Below are 14,377 nucleotides of genomic sequence, written 5' to 3'. Positions count from 1 at the left end.
CATTGTACCTGCAAGAAAACGTTAGTAATAAAATTCCTCACCCAAAATCTCACAAGTCACTCAAAATAATTCACTCAACCCTTTTTCTTTTCACTCAAATTTATGTAGGCTTTTTGCTTTGTTTAGGAGTGATTCAAACTCTCAAGTTCACAACTTTTAGACACTTGAAGATTGACTCTCGAAGATTGAGGAAAACAAGAAGAAGAAATGTATGGACTTGAATTTTTTACTTGCACCCAAGGATGAACAAAAGCAAAATAATTGACCACAATTTATCTTCCTTCTTCTATATATTTTTATTTTCGAAGCTTTCGGTCTTTCTATTTTTTTTGACCGATTTTTGTCTCTTTTTTTTTTTTACTTTTTTGAATTTTTATTTCGATATAACTTGTAGCACATGACACCAAAACTTGGGCAACAAGATTGACACAGAAACGAATTGGAAATTTTAAACAGAATAGACTTAGATGAAGAACGAAAGATGAAGAACGAAGAACACGAAGAACAGATAGATAAAGATAAGATACTTATATGAATTCTCGTCGTATGGAAGACAAACACAATTATATTGAATCGCACCCTCAATCCAATAACAAAAAGAAATCAAAGAATTTTCCCAATCTTGAAATAAGTAACGAATTTTGGAAAATCCACATCTAGTTTACAATGAAACTAGCTACAGAAATTCACGAGATAAACAACTGATCACAACGGGACCATCAGAAAACTTGTTTTTGACAATCCACGAGGATAATCAATCGACAAACATCACAAATCTATGAACTTTGATAAGTTTGATTTGAATAAAACACAAAGCTTCAATAAAAATTCTAGAGAGAATTTTATGTATTGAATAATCAAAATCTGAATTCTTAATTGTATTTAATAATGAATGTTTGTTGTATTTATAATACAACTACAAAATAATAAAATATATCGCAAAATATATCTAAATATATAATAATATCTCCTAAAAGTTTCCTAGTAGGAATAAAAGACTAAAAAATACCATAAAATATAAAAAATAAACTTAATATCTCACACACACACAAACACCTTTGGTGTGTGTAAAGTACGTCACGCGGGCGTGCGTTAGTTACTCATGTTCCAACTAGCTGCTTCAGGATGAAGCGCGGGAGCACGGTATAGGAGGCGGGGGCACGCCGGATGTTCGCATATTTCTCATCAAACCAACACTCGTACGCACGGGCGCGTGATCTTCAAGGCGCGGGAGCGCGTTTTCTTCATAGAGCAAGACACGGGCGCGCCGTAGCTTCGAACTTGGTCTTCAAATTCTTCACTTTATTAACCTCCTTCGACCTCAATAAGTTTATAACATCTTCCAAATTGAATATCAAGTATTCCAACGCCCTCTTGTGAATATATCATCAATTATTAAAGTGCTTCCTTGAATTTCTTGCCTCGACCTCTCGTAATTGGTCCACGTGGCTTTTCCAATGGGGCCTTAGTTTCCTCAGCAACACGCGAGCCATCCACGATCGCATCAGGGGACCGTGAATGAACAAATTTCAACCTTTTTAAATGCGAAGGTGCACGGACCCCTACACGGATGTAGGCATGGGGTTCGTGCCCTGCAAATTTTTTGAAAAATAAAACAGCAGCAGATCATGCAAACACAAATCCGACTCCAAAAATCCTCATTTCAACATGCATAAATCCATACAACTTTTATAAAAACAGTACTTGATAGTTCTAAGTTGTACAATAATTCAAAAGATAGAACATTCATCGGTTCTAGTTAATACAACGTAATACACAACAAGTTTGAAAAGTTAATACAACTTCTAAACAAAGTCCTCGCTTCTATCATTCCCAACTCGATCTATCGATGCTGCTTCTGACTCAAACTTGTCCCACCTGATGTCAAGCACACATACAAAGACAAGACAATAGCCGGATAAATCCAGTGAGAATATAATTCCCAGTAAAAGAGACATAACGAAAAATTCCACATAATATATCAAATCATGATATATATATATATATCAACAAGACAAGCAATTCATGTAGTATGCCAACAACATGAAATATCAACAACTCAAATTGAAATGCAATAAAATGAAATGCATGTCTTCGGTGTTCTAGATTATCTAAAATAGGATAATCAATGGGAATTTCTTTCTTTGATTGGGATCCCGAGGCCAAGATATATCACCACAACTCACCGACTCTCCCGATCGAGGTGAATGCGGTATATCTCGCTTCCTCTAGACTCTGCAGCATCTATAGAGAGTTGATCGGGCTATTGGAGTACAAATCAACGACCAATGCTAGTCGACTATAATACCTAGAACGTCTAATTCGATAAGTGAACGAATCATATGGCTCAATATGAATGCATATGAAAATCTTAATACTTTCAAATAATTCAACTCAATGCATTTAATAAATCGAAACAGGTAATCATGCATGTATATGATTTAGGGACTCGAGAATAAGTCTAAACTAGAGTATTCGCCCCTTTTCAATTCGATGTCATCTATTACCTTTCTTCGATTCGACGCAGCTTCAATCTGGACCAGCTTCAAGAACGAGAATTCAAATCAAAATTCCATTCAATTGTAATTCAACGATTAAGGTAAATTCGTTACCAAATCTCGATCAATACTTTGACACTTCGAATTCTACGAACTCTGAACTCAACGATCTTTAACCAAATCTTTACGAAGATGCAAAAGAGTTCAATATCAATCAATCAAATTCAAATTAAATCCCAAGAACTCAAAAAAACCCAAAAATTCTGAAATCTCAAACCGGCGGCATAACGGCTATAATTAGAGGAACCGAAAAACCACAGACAACAATATATTGGTCCAAACAACTCATAAAAAAAACAATTCATCCAAATCAACACAATACCAACAAATCCCAAAACCCCTAATTTTTAATTATGCTTCCAGAATTCCTAACAAATCCGAACGATGTTCTTTTTCCGATTCGACTTGGAATATACGATCTAAGCTAGCTCAAGAAAAACATATCCAAAAATAATAGAATTCTGAAAACATCCAAAAATCAAAATATAACCGATCGAAAAAAAACTTACGGTACAACGAAGCTCTCGCACCCGTGATCGCGAATATACCTTCAGATTGAAATTCTATCGGATGTATCGTGCAAAACCGAAATATCAAGGACCTTGGAGGGCGCTTTAATGGAGAAAGGCGTGAAGAGGAAGAAAAAGGAGAGAAAATGAGTCATCACGCCTACTCACCCCCTTTATATAAATTTAAGACCAAGTCAAATAAGAAAATTGTACTTTGGTCCCTGAATTCTTCTAAATTTTCAATTCAATACCTTATCGAATTCCAATTAAACCCTCGAATTTCATAAACTCTGATTATCAATATTAAACTCCTATAATCTCAATTAGGCTAATTTTGGGGCATTACAATTCTCTCCCTCTAAGAACTGAATTCGTCCTCAAAATCGAATATAGTTCAATTACGTAAGAAATAGATAGAATCAAATACTGCAATAAGAATTCACCTCAAAGAAATAACTCTTGAATTCACTGCTTCATATCAAACTCTGTCTCCCAAATGCTTCTTCAAATCTGTTTCGAATCCACTGTACTTCCACAACCTGAAATGGTCTGTTTCGGAGCCACTTCTCTTTTCGGTCAAGAATCGGAATCGTTCGTTTCAAGGTAATTCGACATCTCATTAAATTCGATCTCATTGCCTAAAGAACATAAGAAAGATTTGGGTTGATATCTCAGCAACAAATAGACGACAAAAACGTCGTGATTACCAGAAAATAGATTGAACAAGTGCAAGACCGTAGGCAAGATTGCCTATCTTCTCCAAAATCTATTAAGAATCGATCAATCTCGGAGACGACATCTCTCTTTTCTCATTTTTGTCAAAGCCTCTGAAAGGAGAAATCTTCTGAATTATTTGGTCTCCCTGAACAAAATACAGAGATCTGCATCTGAAATGTGTATACTACGTCTGTCTATCAAGAGTCGTCTTCATTCTCATAAAAATAATCTTCATCTGCTCAGCCGTAACTCGAATCAAATCTGGACCCAACTCAGGTGACTCGGAAAAATAATCCCAATACAAAAGATATTTCTATTTCATCTCATACAACTCTTCGAAAGATGCCATCAAGATACTCGTCTAATAGCTGTCGTTGTACGAAATTTCCACAGGAATCAAGAATTCTGCCAACTAGTGCTAATTTAGAGAACTACAACTCATGGCATATCCTCCAAAGTCTGAATCGCCCAATCTGGCTGTCCGTCGTTCTGAGGATATAAGTTATACTCAGATGTAATCGAATAACAAAAACCTCTAGAAGACTGAGTCAAAATTTGATGAGTGAATCAAGGATCTTCGTCTGAAACGATAAACTTCGACTGACCAAACAATCTGACAACGTCTCCGACCAAATATCGGCCATTTGATCAATTCTGAATGTCATTTTGTACGGAATACAGTAGCAGATTCCATCAATCGGTCAATCATACCTAGATAGCATCTCAATCTCAGACTGGTCGTAGATTCGTGACCAAATATGTCGAAATGTGATCCAAATTCTACTCTGAAACAGATAATCTGTACAACAAACAATCGAGTTGTTCTCTTTCTATTTTCAACTGCTGACAGTTCAGAACATCAGAAAACATACCTTGTAACATCGCTCGTCATCTGCTCCCACTAAATCTGACTCTTCAAATCGTTGAATATATTTCGGCTATCTGAAAGAATTCTGAATGCTCGGATCATATTCCTATGCTCTTTTGATCTTCAAAATCAACTCCGGTTCGGCTTGAAAAGAAAAATTCTGATAGACCTCCTATCTGCTTCACACTCTAAATCAGAAATGCAATAATCATCGATCAAAAGAGAAATATCAATAGTAGATAAAATAGAGAACAAATATTTTGGCTCAGAGCATCAACTACTCCATTCGATTTCCCGGATTGAACCAGCTTCCACAATCAAAGTCTCTCATCATATTTAATCATCTCCTCTATCACATAATAAGTTCGGATTGTGAAAAAAATACTTCAACTTCTAGATCAAAAAATATTTTGGAACTCTACCATAATATGGTGACGACAGATCTTCCAAGATATAAGATCACTGCGAGCTCAAAATTAGGAATCAGACCTTGAGTCTCATGCGGTTTCAGCTGCCTCGATGCCTAAGCTATCAAGTGCTTCCCCTGAATAAGGACACTTCCCCAATCTTCAATAAAAAGAAGAATCGTAACTAACTGTAAGATCATCAATATATGGAGAAATAAAGAACACTAGAGTGCTAATCAATCTCTTCTTCAAGTCAATAAGAATTAATCTTATAAGATTCGGTCCAGACAAAAGCGCATTCTTTGAAGCTAGCAGAATAATCGGTTTCACAAAAGATAAGAATCCCTCGATAAATCTGCGATATAAACAAAAAATTCATCAAGTTTCAAGTACAGATGTTGATTTAGATCAATTCATTACAGCTTTGATCTTGCGGTGATCGACAGGAATTTCATCTCCAGAGGTAAGTATGATCGATAAAGACAACTCGATCCCATAAAAATTCACACTTCGATAGAATATCATACAACCGCTTGGCACGCAAAATTTTCAAAAGACTCTCAAATTCTCTGACTGGTCAGTACGACTCTCCAAAAAGGTAAGAAAATCATCGATAAGAATAATCATGAATTCTACTAAATACTTCTGATAGATTCAGTTCATAAGATCTACAAACACTGCAGGAGCATTTGCCAATTCAAAGGAAAAGACTAAATATTCAAAGTGGCCATACCTCGTTTTGACTACGGTTTTCAATACCCCTTACTCTCGAACTCTCTGTTGATGCTGTCTGATATCAAGTCGATGCTGAATCTAACCTCATGAATTCGAGGCAAAACGGGAATCTCATCCGGAACAATGTCAGCAAACTCTAAACCTCGGGTACATCAACCAATATGGGCTGAATTCCAGGACATCAACTGTAAATATCTAGAATCCTTCTGCACCTCTTTGTAACAAACGGTCATTGACAAAACATATATTGAAGGAATATTTGATCAAGAATCCTTACCATAACTTACCGCTCGTAAATCATCTTGTATCAGAATCTAACAACTTTCTGAAATCAATCCACGGTTGCCCTGTACTCAGTTAAAGAAGCTATATAGACAATATAATCAAAATATGATAACCTAAGTACAATACTGCCCAGTTCAATCTTATTCCCATCAAATCGAAGATCAAAATTTTGGACTAACCCCATCGCCAACCATTCTTTCTCTCAAAGCGAAGAATAAAAACTATAGTAATCAGAAGCTCAAAGGCCGAGAATGTATCATAATAAATTCCTCAATAAAAAAATAAGGGACGCACCAGTATCTATTAGTATAAGAGCAGAAAAAAAAACAAAATCTACGGTTATCTGCTATGTCATCGTCAGGTGCAGTATGAGTCTGAAGATCCTCGTTAAGAGCAAAGACTAAGGCCTATTGCCTTGGAGGTTGATTCAAATTCTGATTACCTCCCAATTGATTCTATTGCCGAGGCTGAAAAGAGTGAACACTCTGAGATCGCTCAGAGCCTCGCAGAGGACATATCCTAGAAAAATGTCAGAGCTCCTGACAGATATGACAGCTTCCATAGATTCCATGACAAAGCTCACTGAGGTGATGACCTCCACAATTGCTGCACGTCATGCCTGAAGTTCCCGCACTCTTTCCTGAGCCAAACTGTTTCGATTCGCTAGAACTAGATGAACTACTCCAAGAATTCTTAAATTGTTTTCCCCTCGGTTGAAGATGATCTCTTATGTTGCTACCTGTATATCTGGTCGATTGCTGGAAAGAGATTTGTTGAAGAAATTAGATTTTAAAAAGGCTCCAAGATATGATCGTACCTTGATTTTCTAATTCTTTCTTCTTCCAAATCCACCAACTTTTTCCAATACCCTGAAGTTGGTACATCACTAAATGAATTCGACGGTCATCGGTATATCCTAGAGAATCAAATAACTGATCGATTTCCTCTAATCAACTTCAAAACCCATTGGCATTCACAGTACTCTTCAGAGTCGGTGGGTTAAACGACTGAAACCTCATCAGTAAAGCTTCCATCGGTGTCGGAGTGACATCCATTAGTTTAGTTGCAGTACAATTCTATTCAATCGGGGTTCGCTGCTGCTTGTTTCTTGTTCAATATTAATCGAGGAAACATGCCCCGTATTCAAGAGAATTAGGGCACAATTATCTCAATTTCAGTAATCTCGTGACCATAATTTCTATTAAAAAATTTCATTCCATCTCAGGAATATTCAAATCCGCATTTCTAATATATTATGCCTTACTATTTAACAAATAATCATGCTTAGTAATTTAAATCACAAAATCATGAAATTCAAATAATTCATGAAATAATAAAGCATACTCGCATGAAATTCAATTAATCAAATAAAGAATTCAATCACATACGAGAATCAAATTATGCAAACTCGATCTATCCCGCTCACTTCTAATTCAGTCCAAGAACTTATCGCTCTGATACCACTTAATATGAGGACCTCGGTTCTAGACATCTAACCAAGAATAAATCATACAATCAACGACAGTGAGTCAAGGGATTAATAGAGATTTTTTTTTTAAAAGCATGCATTGACCCCGTGCAACTTTCCGTGCTCGGGTCCGTGCATTAAGCTGTAGCCAAAGCTCAAAGACTACAAATACACGGACCCTGTGCACACCTCCGTGCCTAGGTCCGTGCACAAAATGCACAAAAAATCGACTCTCTGCCTCGGCCGATGTTCACATGGACCCATGCATGAAGGCATGTCTGGGGTCCGTGCATTAAAAAATTTAAACCTTTCCAAATTGCGAAGGTACAAGGACCCCTACACGGATGTAGGCACAAGTTCCGTTCCCTGCAAATTTTCTAAAAAATAAAACAGCAGCAGATCATGCAAACACAAATCCGACACAAAACAATTTTATTTCAACATGCATAAATCCATACAACTCGTATAAAAACAGTACATGATAGTTCTAAGTTGTACAATAATTCAAAAGGTAGAACATGCATCGGTTATAGTTAATACAACGTAATACATAACAAGTTTGAAATGTTAATACAAATTCTAAACCAATTCCTCGTTTCTATCATTCCCAACTCGATCTATCCATGCTGCTTCTGACTCGAACTTGTCCAACCTGATGTCAAGCACACATACAAAGACAAGACAACAGTCAGATAAATCCGATGAGAATAACATTCCCAGTAAAAGAGACATAACGAGTAATTCCACATAATATATCAAATCATGATATATATATATATATATATATATATATATATATATATCAACAAGACAAGAAATTCAAGTAGTATACCGACAACATGAAATATCAACAACTCAATTTGAAATTCAATAAAATGCAATGCATGTCAAGGTTCCGAACTGAGCACATGGGATGGGTTTGAGATGTACTTCCTCAGCATCGACACAAGGAAGACATTATGGACCCCATCAAGGTTAGGCGGCAAGGCCACCCTATAAGCCAATGCCCCTAGCCTATCCACTCGAAGGGTCCTATGAACCTCGGCGCCAGTTTTCCCTTCTTCCCAAACCTCATAACTCCCTTCAGCGGTGCTACTCGGATGAACACATGATCTCCCACCGAGAACTCCAAGTCTCTCCTCTTATGATCAGCATAACTCTTTTGTCGGCTCTGTGCAGTCCTCATCCTGTCACGGATCTTGGCTACAACTTCGGCAGTCTGCTGAACAATCTCTGGTCCCAACTCCAATTTCTCCCCAATCTCGGTCCACAACATCGGAGATCTACACGGTCTTCCATAGAGTTCCTCATAAGGCGCCATACCAATGGTGGCTTGAAAGCTGTTGTTATAAGCAAATTCCACTAATGACAGTCTCGACTCCCAACTTCCTTGAAATTCAATGGCACAAGCTCTCAAAAGATCTTCTAGAATCTGAATCACCCTCTTGGACTGTCCATCCGTCTGCGGGTGAAAGTCAGTGCTATATAAAAGCTTCTTCCCTAAAGCTGCGTGAAGACTCTTCCAAAAAGTTGAAGTAAACCGCGGATCTTTATCAGACACTATGGAAACAGGGATACCATGTAGTTTGACTATCTCCCGGATATACAACTCCGCATACTGTGTCATCTTGAAGGTCGTCCTCACTGGCAAGAAGTGTGCCGAATTTTTGAGTCGATCTACTATAACCCAAATAGCATTCGAATTTCTCACCATCCTCGGCAAACCAACAACGAAGTCCATAGTAATGTTCTCCCATTTCTACTCCGGAATAGGGAGTGGTTTAAGAAATCCTGCAGGCCTCTAAAGCTCCGCCTTGACCTGCTGGCATGTCAGGCATTGTGACACAAATCGTGTGAGACCCCGTTTCTAATCTTCTAAACTCAAATCATTGAGCACAATCGAAAACCAAGAACCTCGGAAAAAGAATCAATTTTTTGTTTTTTTTTTTAAAGGAACTCACGTGCGCCCGCGCCAGACCACGCATGCCCGCGCATGCCCCTCGGCCACCATGCGCGCCCGCGCATAGCCCTCGGGCAGAAAACCAAAATTTCTGCACAATGAGGCGCGCCCGCTCGTCAAGTCGCGTGCCCACGCATACTCGGGTTGCTGAATCCTGGGCAAGAAAATATTAACTCTACAAGCTCAAAATGATAATCTAAACAACCAAGGTTCCAATCATAGCTTAAACATGAAATAAGGCATTCGAAACACCAACAGAACGATGTTTAACAATACAAGTTCGACGGTAGTAATCGTTCGACTAAACAAAATAGAATACAAGTCCAAAAGCAACCCTACGACACACGAAGTCTCACTTCTATCATCTCACCCCGAGCTAACCCAAACGACTAGGTCCAGCTCCTGATGCTCCTGTTGCCAAGTACACATACAAACAAAGGCAACAGCCGGATAATCCGGTTAGAAATATAATTTCTAAGTAAAAGAGACAGGCATACAATATCGGTTAAACATCTCATATCGAAATGTAACAATCATCAATAAATCAAAAGAAAGTGAATGCATGCATGGCTTCAAAGCTCGGGACTATCAAGTCCGATAATCGAAGTATCAATCGGTATTCGGTTGGGATCCCGGGGCCAAATATTCACAACAACTCACCGACACACCCATTCGGGGTGGAAGTTGTTCAACTCAACCCCTAGACTTTAGAGCAACTATAAGAAGTATTCTAGCAATTGGAAAAACTCGAAATCCAAAGCCACTTCAATATAGCTCCCTAAATCGTCTAAGGTCAAAACAAATCGAATCTTCGGCTCAAGATGTATGCAAGTGAAATTAAATTCATTCAAGTTAAAATCAAATAATCCTAAAAAATCATACAAGTATGTGATTTCTTTTGGGCACTCGAATTAAATCAAATTCGAGTTAATCGTCCCATTCATTCAATCGTCGTCTTCTTACCTTTTCAAGTTCATCGGGGATTCAAATCTGAAAATAACAACGAATTCAAATAAACAATCAATCAAATCAAAACAATCGAAACAAAGAAACTCAATCAATATACCGTCTTCAATTCTTGATCGATTCAACTTCCAAGTTCGATCCAAACCCGAATCTTTCAACTCAAATCTGAAAATATGAAATACGGATTTGATATAAATCTTCTAACTCAAAAAAACCCGGAAATCAAACCGAATAATAATATCGATAATCCAAAACTCGATTTCGACGGCATAACGACTATAAACGGTCAATCCAAAAATCAACAAACATCATCAAACAACTCAAACTATCTCATATCATCCTCCAATCCTTCAAAACACAACAAATCTCAACAATATCCAAGACCCATTTTCGAAAATATGCTCCAAAAATCATATAAAATTCAAACTTCGTTCTTTTTCAAAACCGACTTCGAATACACGATCTATGCTAGCTCAAGCACAACATACTCGAAGATTATTGATGGGCATGTTTGTGTTGCATATTTTAATATCATTGTGTTGTTGTTTTGCATGCATTTATGTGTTTTAATTAAGCATTGTGTTCATATTTCATGTATCGCATCTACATTACATTCTCCCGTGTTTATTGTATAGGACGTAGCATTTTGTCGAGGAAAAGATGGAAAAGCTTTTGCGCGAGAATGAATTACGGAGCAGCAATGATCCAAAAATAATATTTAATTTTATAAAAGTCAAAATCTGATCTCCACCATCCAGAATAAAGTTCAAGATGTTTTGAAGCAGCTGTCTAAATTTCAGCTCAATCCGACGGCTAGATCTCCAGATATGAATTTTGCAAAATCGCTGCTCGCTGGGAGAAAAGTTGCTCGCTCGATCCGCAACATCTTGCGGATCGAGCCAGCCCAAAAAATATGAAAACAGTAGGTTCGGAATTTTTGCTCGCTCGATCCGCAACATCTTGCGGATCGAGCGAGACGTGTTGTTCGGGAAAAATTCTGTAATTTATGAATTTTTATTATTAAGGACTCTAGCCTTAATTAAAATAGATATCTCGAATTTTAGAGTAAAAAGGATGATTCTGAAGAACTCTTGACGGCTTGGAACGCGAAGAACAATCTGGAGGCTAGGTTTTATCTTTCTTGTTTTTAGATTTTAATTCTTATTGTTTTTATTCTTGGTTGAGGAAGACGAACCCTTGAATTTATTTATCTTGTGAGATTCAGATTTTCATTGTTTGATTTTTATCAAGTATCAAGAATTATTCTGAATTGATTGATATGCTTGTGTATGAGATTTTTAGATTGGCCATCTTAGGATTTCATTATAAAGTCGAATGCTAAATTAGAATTCAAATCCGTAATTATTTGAAACCTCTGATTTGCAAAGCAACTATGATTAATATTTTCTGCTGTTGAATTTGTTAAATCGTAGGAATAATAATTGACTAGGCTAAATTCATCCGCTTGTGTATGGGTTGTCTAGCTTTATCAGTTTACTAGTTTGAATGTTACCGTGGATTTAAATCTGATCGCTGGTATTGGGTTAGTTTATTGGATAAGGGTTAACTTAGACTGCTGTTGTCTAGTTAACTAAAATTAAGGTGAAACATGAATTAAATTTCCAATGATGAATATTCGATGTGAATTAATTATTTTTAGAGAATCGATGATGGAATGAATGATTTCAAGGGTGTAGTCGACCGATACCAAGTCTCGTTATTTTATTGATTTTCTTATTTTAATTCTTGCATAGTAGTTAATTCTAAAATTCCCAAATCCCTTTTTTTTTCAAGTATTTTTAAGAACACAAATAAATTTCACTTTCCTCGTGGGAACGATCCCTACTATCGCTACTACATGTTTATTTAGTTAATCTGAGTTGGGCTAATTTGGGCGCGACACGACTAAGCGTTACCAAATTTTGGCGCCGTTGCCGGGGAAAGGCGTTTAATTTATTTGTGTTTTTATTATTATTTATTATTATTCCTCCTAGTGCTACTCTGGTTTATTCGTGCGTGCAGGTGAATCTTCGGAAGAAGAAGAATTTCCATACGACCCAGAGATAGAATGAATTTTGCTTAGGCGAAGGAGGATTCTTGCGGTGTAATACTTTGAGATGTCAAATCAACAAGTATTCCCAAGTTTTATCCAACAACATGGAGAGCCATTCTATGCAGCATGGGGGAGATTCAAGGATTTGGCAACCATCTTCCGGTATCGTGATTTTTCTAACTATTCTCTCCTAACATATTTTCTTGGTGGTTTGGATGCAGTGACAAGAGGATGGGTAATTGATGGAGCTTTCACAACCGTTTCAATAATTTGCCGAGATGATGATACCATGAGACACCTGTTAGATGATATGGCAGAGTTTGACTATTACTGGTATTCACAATCTCAATACCCATATTTTACTGACCAACCATTTGAGCTTCAAAAGGAGGAGGGAATTTGTTCGCAGTTGATCTTACATCCGCTAGAGGATATCATGAGAAAGCTTGTGGCATCGACTGTGGAAACTATAGAAGAACTGAAAAAGTCTATATGCAAACTTGCGGAGCACATGGAGAATATCAAGAGATCACTCGTCCATGAATATCGAGAACAAGAGGTGATGCTAGATACTCAAGCAGTGACCAACCCAAATTGGCTCGATGATGATGATTCAGAGGACCAGGACTGGGAGTGCGAATCAATTCCTGCTGAAGATTTAGAGGTGTTTGAGTCTTCTCTTATTATTGAACCTCAACCGAAGGATGTACTAGAAGAAACAGCATATTATGGAGTACCAGTTTCGAAATATTTTTGTTTACAAGTGCCTACAGAGATATTCTCTTCCCATGTTGTCCAGCTTCAAAGTGTTGTTGAGGTGACGAGCTTAATCTATTTACATCTAGCCAAGCTTGAGGGCATATGGAACCAAGACCCATTTGTGGTGGCATATGACACTTACTTTGGGCGTCAGCCGCTCTTTGAGCAGTACTTCTGAGAGTCAAGCCGATGACTGAAAATCAAGCACTGGCTGGGAGGCAACCCAGTGTATTTTCCCTTTATTTCATCTTTGTTTGTTTTGTTTTGTTTTGTTTTATTTACCTTGTTTTTCAGAACCTAGCCACCCCATCTGCTGTCCAAAGTTTCAATAGGAATCTTCCGTTATTCAGCCAGATATCGCAGAGGAAAACGTCGACACTTAAACCAGGGGAGTATTGTTTTTCTTTTTCGCTTGCATTTTCATCTTGTGTTTGCATTTTTGTTGTTATTGCTAGAGCATTGAGGGCAATGCTTTTGTTAAGTGTGGGGGGAGTTTCATTCGTTGTTTGTCATTTTGTCTGCATTTGTTTTGTTGCGTACTTGCATATAGTTCGTTTCGTATCATTTGTTAATTTGTTAGTTTTTGTCTTGTTACATAAGTAGGATGGAAATTGATAGCCTATGAAGAGATTGTGAGAAAATAGTTTTTTGTGAAAATTTTCTCTTGATTGGATATTCTTAAGCACACATGTTTGACCAGTGAACTGTAGCGAGGTATTAGATGAGTTGGTGTCTGTTGGACCATTGCACGGCAATAGGTGTCTGTGAAACTTAATAGTTTCTTGAACCTTGATGTTTTTTTGATGTGACACCTATGATCTTGGGCGTACCTAGAAAAAAAAAATTTTACAATTCCATCCGGGCCTTGACAGGATTGAAATCCTAAAAGAGCAAGATCAAGGCTAAGTATGCGGAGTAAATGGGGTTGATGCTCTATCCGGGCTATAGACGAGGGGATTAGAAAGAAAAAATACATTGATTTTTCATATCCTAGCCAGTTATAGCTAAGTCAGCGGGTAATTATTGGGGCTATTGCAATACCGGGTGCAAAATCCGGAGGTACGTAATTTTATCTCAAGAGAGTTATGTTGT

General features: G+C 37.5%; 1 non-coding gene across 1 annotated transcript; it reads right to left on the bottom strand.

The window, feature by feature from the left end:
* Positions 1–12,595: 12,595 nt before the first annotated feature.
* Positions 12,596–12,700, bottom strand: LOC140876528 (small nucleolar RNA R71). The gene has a single exon (XR_012148834.1). It is a non-coding gene; the product is annotated as a small nucleolar RNA R71 (small nucleolar RNA).
* Between the last annotated feature and the right edge of the window lie 1,677 nt (positions 12,701–14,377).

This window comes from Henckelia pumila, chromosome 1, assembly GCF_033568475.1.
Source record: "Henckelia pumila isolate YLH828 chromosome 1, ASM3356847v2, whole genome shotgun sequence".
NCBI classification, from domain to species: Eukaryota; Viridiplantae; Streptophyta; class Magnoliopsida; order Lamiales; family Gesneriaceae; genus Henckelia; species Henckelia pumila.
Note: the sequence above shows the minus strand (reverse complement) of the source record. Positions and strands in the feature narration are given on the sequence as shown.